This window comes from Crocodylus porosus, unplaced genomic scaffold, assembly GCF_001723895.1.
Source record: "Crocodylus porosus isolate Cpor-Errol unplaced genomic scaffold, CroPor_comp1, whole genome shotgun sequence".
In the NCBI taxonomy this organism is placed as follows: domain Eukaryota; kingdom Metazoa; phylum Chordata; order Crocodylia; family Crocodylidae; genus Crocodylus; species Crocodylus porosus.
The window spans coordinates 27,366,292-27,372,356 of NW_017728918.1; positions in this window are offsets into that span (position 1 = coordinate 27,366,292).

Genomic DNA, 6,065 nt, shown 5'->3' on the forward strand with positions numbered 1-6,065 from the left:
TAAGAGTAAGACTATATTTTGATCTATTATGCAATCACTTCTACATATAAAGCACAAACACACAGGTATCTGAACAAAAATATATTTTTTAATTGAATTAAAATATAATATGGAAATTTTGATTTTTAGTACATAATTTGTTTTTTGTTTTTTTTTCCTGGTTCTAAGATAGCAAAAACCCTCTTCTCCAAAGGAGTACTTCCAGGCACAAGGGGAGGGACTTCTGGTGGTAAGGGTCAGAGGTGGGACTTCCAGTCCCAAGATGGTGACCTGGCGGGTGGGGCATCTGTCAAGGGGTGGGGTTACCCATGCAGCCCTCTGCCCAAAATGATGTCCCGGCCGTGGACTACACTGTCCAGGTAGACAGAGCTGAGATAAACAAATACCATGGTGAAATTCTGGCCCCTGTGAAGTCAGTGACAAAACTTCCACTGACTTCAATGGGGCCAAGGTTTTACTACGGAAGTATTGCAGACAAATTGCCTATCTGCCTACACATATGGCCATATACGTCATCTGTGGTAGCATGCAAAGATTCGACTGCTGCTTACATATACACTTTAAACGCACCTAATTCTAAAAACCTAGCGTTAAATAAAAAATAGGAAGTCTAAAAGTAACATATAACAACCTTTACACTGTTTCATGTCGCATTGTCTTATTTTTATAGTGGAACTGCTTAGTTTTAGAGGCATAGCCTGGGGCTGGGGCAGCATTGGTTGCCCCTCTGTACTAGTTGTGGTGGTGTGATCAGCTGCAGCTGTTTTTGGGTCCCCTTTCCCCGCAAGGCTGCTGCCCCAGTCATCTCCCCCAGACACTAAATGCTTAGCTTCTTTCACTTTTCAGATGTTGGTATTTTGTGAAATTGGTTTTGAAGAAGGGGCAGAGGGGGTTGTATAAAAATGGATGGATTTTCAAGTGAACACTTTGAAAGTTTGCAGCTTTTTCCTGAAAATTGACCAGTTTTACAAGACTACAGTGAAATGTACCGTTTGAGAATTTCATTGCACACATTTTACACCCAGTTATGTGGTAGAACCCTGATTCAGCATAGCAGTGAAGTATGTGATCAGCCTTAAGAATTTAAGTTTGTCCCTGCATGGCATAGTGCTTAGGGATGTGCTGTGGTCCCACTGAGAGCATTTGCTTGAAGTTAAATAAGCCCATGCCTTGGGCATGGTGAATAGGATGACTGTAAGCAGGTGCTTAAGTACTTTGCTGAACTGGGGCCTTACCTCAGTGATGCAGTGTTTCCACTGCAAAGGCTGCAAAGAAGCTTTATTTAAACTAAAAGTATTTTTAAATGTTTAATTTCATAGAGTCATGTATTAAGATTAAATTTTTGTATGTTTTTTTAACAAACCTGATTTTCAAGCCTATCTTTGTATCCCTTTAAAAAATATTTTAAAAATTCTCCTAGCAGCATTTTAGTTACAGAACTTTGCAAAAGCAAACAAATGTAAGTTTGCCATCAGTTCGTTATCCTCTTGTATGTTGGTTGCTAATCTCCCATGATCTAGGTCTGCTCTACCATTTTAAAAGATGGGAAATCCTTATTGTCACAACTGTTTTAATAGACATATCCATATTGTAAAAACATCAGCCTAACTGTTGGCTAAGAAACTGTTATGTTTTATCATATGTATAAACCTATTGAAAGTTGTCCTGACAAATGTTTTGCACAAGTTTGTCCCCTCAGTTCATACAACATGTTCTTCTGGTCTTGATTAAATTCTTTTTCATACCACTTAAAAGAAAATGTCAGTTAAGCCTCACAAAGTTATTAGAGGCATTAAGGAAAGTGATCAACAGTGCTGCAGCAGGAGGAATTACCAGGTCCCAGGGCTCCTGACCAGGTTTCTGAAGTGGAAATAGAATCGGTAAACCCAAGTGTAAATGAAAAGTAAAGAATGTTTTTTGGTTGGATTTCCAACACAGCCCTCATAAGGATTTTTGCAGCCAGGCTTTAAGTATATAGTTTGACTTCATATAGCCAAAGTCTCTCACTAGAAAACTGTGTTTTCAGATGAAGGTTCTCCCTTGTTTTTTTGATCATCTAGTCCTGTTCCAGGGAAACCCTTCAATGAAAGGTACCCCTTCCTCCAAAATCTCTGTCTGTAATTCACTTTTCCTTGTCTGATAAAGCAGTTCTCTACTTCTACTATGTTCTCTTCAGGATAAGCAGGTAACTTTAGCCAATCTTTTGCTTGGGGTTAGGGCTGTTTTGCCTCTTCCTAACCTTGGTTAAGGATGGTATATCCAACTTGCTGTAGTTTCAGGTTAACGAAACCAGATGTTGAGATAATATGTTTGTTGTCTTAGAGTGAACCATTGGATATCAAAGGTGCAAAAACATTTTTCACAGTAGGTTAAAGAAAAGAAGCATATGCCTACACATTTTTGCCTTTTTTATACGTTTATCAAATCTCAATATTTTTGAGGATTTTTTTTCACTTTGTACAATTTTTTTTTTTGGTCCAGAAATATTGACGATTTCTATGAAGAGACTTCAGATGTGTCTTAGTGACAGAGGTGTCATAAATGATGCAGTAGTGGTTAGGTAGTTATTTTTAAACCCCAAACCTCAGATGTATTCTAGATCAATTAGAAAAGAAAATTACAAGTGTATTGAATGGAAACTAGTGTAAGATGAGTGAATATAGCATCATTCAAATTATATAATAAAATGTAATAAATTATTCAAAATGTAAGAATCTGAACTATTGGATTTTTTTGTTCTTTTCTACTTTGGTTACACATTCAAACATAATTTTACCTCAATACAAAAGTAGTTATGCATCCAAATATCCATATGTTGAGATGAGAATACACCCCTAAACGTGGATAGTTACAGTATTCTTAAATACTGGCCTTTCCTGGTACAGAGTATAATTCATCATCAGTGAATTTCATTTTTATTATTCCAAAATTATATATTTTTTAAAAAGTGTTATTTTTCAACAGATCCATAAACTAGGTCTTGGTGTATGGTAAATTTAAATACCACTGTGTTAGTTACACTGTGATGTGATATTTTAATAATTGCTCATTTCTAATTTGTCTCAGCCATGCTGCACAGGTAGCATGCTGTTATGTTTCAAAGGTGTTTTTAACTTGCCTATAAATGTTTTTCTAATTTGTGTCTTTAAAATCTTATTAAACAGTAGTTTAAAAAAACTTGAACTTGTTTTGCTAAATTCATTTGTATCTTTAAATAAGTATGAAGAGTTAACACACTATCTTCTGCAGACTATGCAGGATTCCCAAGTTAAGGGAGAATTTCTTTCTTCACTAGAAGACCACACTTCTTACACCTGGTAATCTTGACTGAAGTGTTGAGTGTCTTATGATGTCCAAAAACATATTTTAAGGAACAGAAAAGTTCCAAATAAGAATTTAATTCAGACCTGAATATTTAGGTCTGCCCATTTGGAAATACTTGAATTTGGAAAAATGTTAAGTGTAACAGAACAAACAGGACAAAAATATAAGTTGTGATGGGCAATACAGTTAAGGAAGGTAGTAAACAACCATTAATTCTCTGGATCATGGTGTACACATACGAGATCTAGTTAGGTGCCTGATAAATCCACTTGTACAGAGTCCTCCAACTATCACACCAAGACCTTTTGCCATGTAAGCCTAGGCAAAAGTGTGGAGGAGTAAAGGCTGCCCAAGATCTACCATCCTCCCAGTGGTTCTCGGCCCATGGGCCTCATGCAGCCCAACTGGTACACTGCTGCTGCCCATGTGACACCACGTTAAAACATTTTTAAGTGGATACACAGCTGTCTTTATTCTGCTGCTCTCTTCCTTTTCCTTCAGATCTTGAACTCTTACCAGTTCTGTCACCCATGTTGCCTTTCATCTTCAGATTCTTAACTGATTCCTCCCTGTTTGTGGGGAGGAATCAAGAAGAGCTTCCCCCCAGTTGGTCTCTTCCACATTTTTCAAAAAATTATCCCTAACATGCACCAAGAATCTGCTGGACTGATTGTGCACTGCTCTTTCCCTCCCAGCAGACATTCCAATAATTAAAGTCCCCCTTGAGAATCAAGTTTTATGATTTGGAATCATTGGTCAGTTGCTTAAAGAAGGCTTCATCCACCTCCTCCTTCTGTTTTGGTGGTCTATACTAGACATCTCCCCTGCTGCTCTCCCCTCTGACCTTTACTCAGAGGCTTTCAACAGACCTACCTTCCACTTCATACTTAACCTCAGAACACGCATACATCACCTTTTATATATTGAACACCACGTCCTTTTATGCCTTGGTCATTCTTCCTGAACAAGCTATACCCATCCATTACCATACTAGTCATATGACTTATCCCATCATGTCTCCATAATTTCAATTACATCATCATTCCGTGATTGTACGAGTATGTAAGACACTGTTTAGGTTACTTTGCCAAACCTTAACAATTTGGGCTGAAATTTTCTATATTACCTGTTTGTTTGAGGCAGGTTTTTATTTTTTGTTTTGCTGAAATTTTTCTAAACACAAAAAATGATTAATTTTCCAAAATTGGGGGATGGAGAAGACTGCATTAAAAATTAATTACATGGGTAATCATAATTGTATAACTTTTGAGCACTTGACTGCAACCTTATTGGTCTTTTAATCCAAGGGGTTTGGGACTTTGATGCAGCTATAAAAAATTCCTAGTATATAGTAATTAAATGGCCCCTCCATTCAGTGGTACCCTGCCCCTCTCCAAAACTGACACTGAATGGGTTGTACTCCTATGGTATCATCAGTATGCTAAGCCTTTCCTACATAGATTAATTCATGCAATACCCTGTAGTAATCATCCAAAAACTGTTGCTGGTTTCCCTACCATGCTTCCCCGCTCCCAGCATTTGACACTACCAGATCTAAAACTGGTGAACTCCATTGTATTGAGGCTAAAATTGATATTTTTATATTTATCGCTCATTAGGCAAATGGTAGAAAGCTGGCAAAGGAAGAGTATCTAAATGACCTAGCAGGGGAGCTGCTGCAGGCATTAGGAAGCCACTCCTATCCTGGCATTTCCTGCCCAAATCCCGAGCGCTGAAGACCAAATACCTCCTCCTTCCCTGGAGTAAAGCAGTCTAGCTTCCTAGAAGTTGCTACACACATACCTTCATAGAACTTTTGATTAGTTTATCCATCTGCCACTTACTAGGGAATCTCACTCCTTCTCATCTCATCTTAAGTCCTTCCCATCACCCTCTTATGTTTCAACTCCTGTCACTCCTTTCCCATATCCACAGTTATCCCCAATGATTCCAGCTGCTGTGTTGATGGCATATGCTTTCTTGCCCTCATTTCTTCATTTTACCTGCAACCCTTGTTCAACTTTTCCATTCCGCAAAACAGCCATTCACCTGACTTGGTCTTCACCAAGCACCAGTCTGTCTTTAATCTCCCAGTTGCTAAGTTCCATGTTTTCCAAGTATTACCTGGGCAATACTGAAAGAGATCAACCACCACACCTCATGAAGATATTACTTAGCCTTGTCATCACTTCCCATCCATCAACTCTGAAGACTTCTTATTAGATGACTACTCTTAGCTTTCTCTTCCTTTTCCACCACTGATGTATCTAATGCCTCTGCTACTTGACTTCCCTCACAGACTCTTTCCTCCCCTCGTTTTCATTGCAAGTTTCACCAGCCAACCCCAAGTCCTGGTTCAGTCATCCATCTGCTCTGTCCGTGCTCTCATACTATGGAGCATCTCTGGTGGAAATCCCATAGCCAGACTAGTTTCCACTACTAAACATTTGTTCTCTCCTCTTGCAGTCCTATGACTTTCCAACATTAAAAAGCAATGCTTCCCCAACTTCACTGAATCTGACACTTGAAAATATCAGTGACTTCTTTGCCACCTGTGCTACATTCCCTTCACTCACCTGCACCTCGTTTTCACTCTTTGCATAGGATCTCAAGTTCTTCTGTGAGAAAATTAACAAAATATAAAGGACCTTCCTACCCCCTTCTACAAATCTTTCTTCTCCAATCACAGACCCAATATTTCAGTTATTCTTGACCTTTTCAGATTCAAGGCACCCCTTATC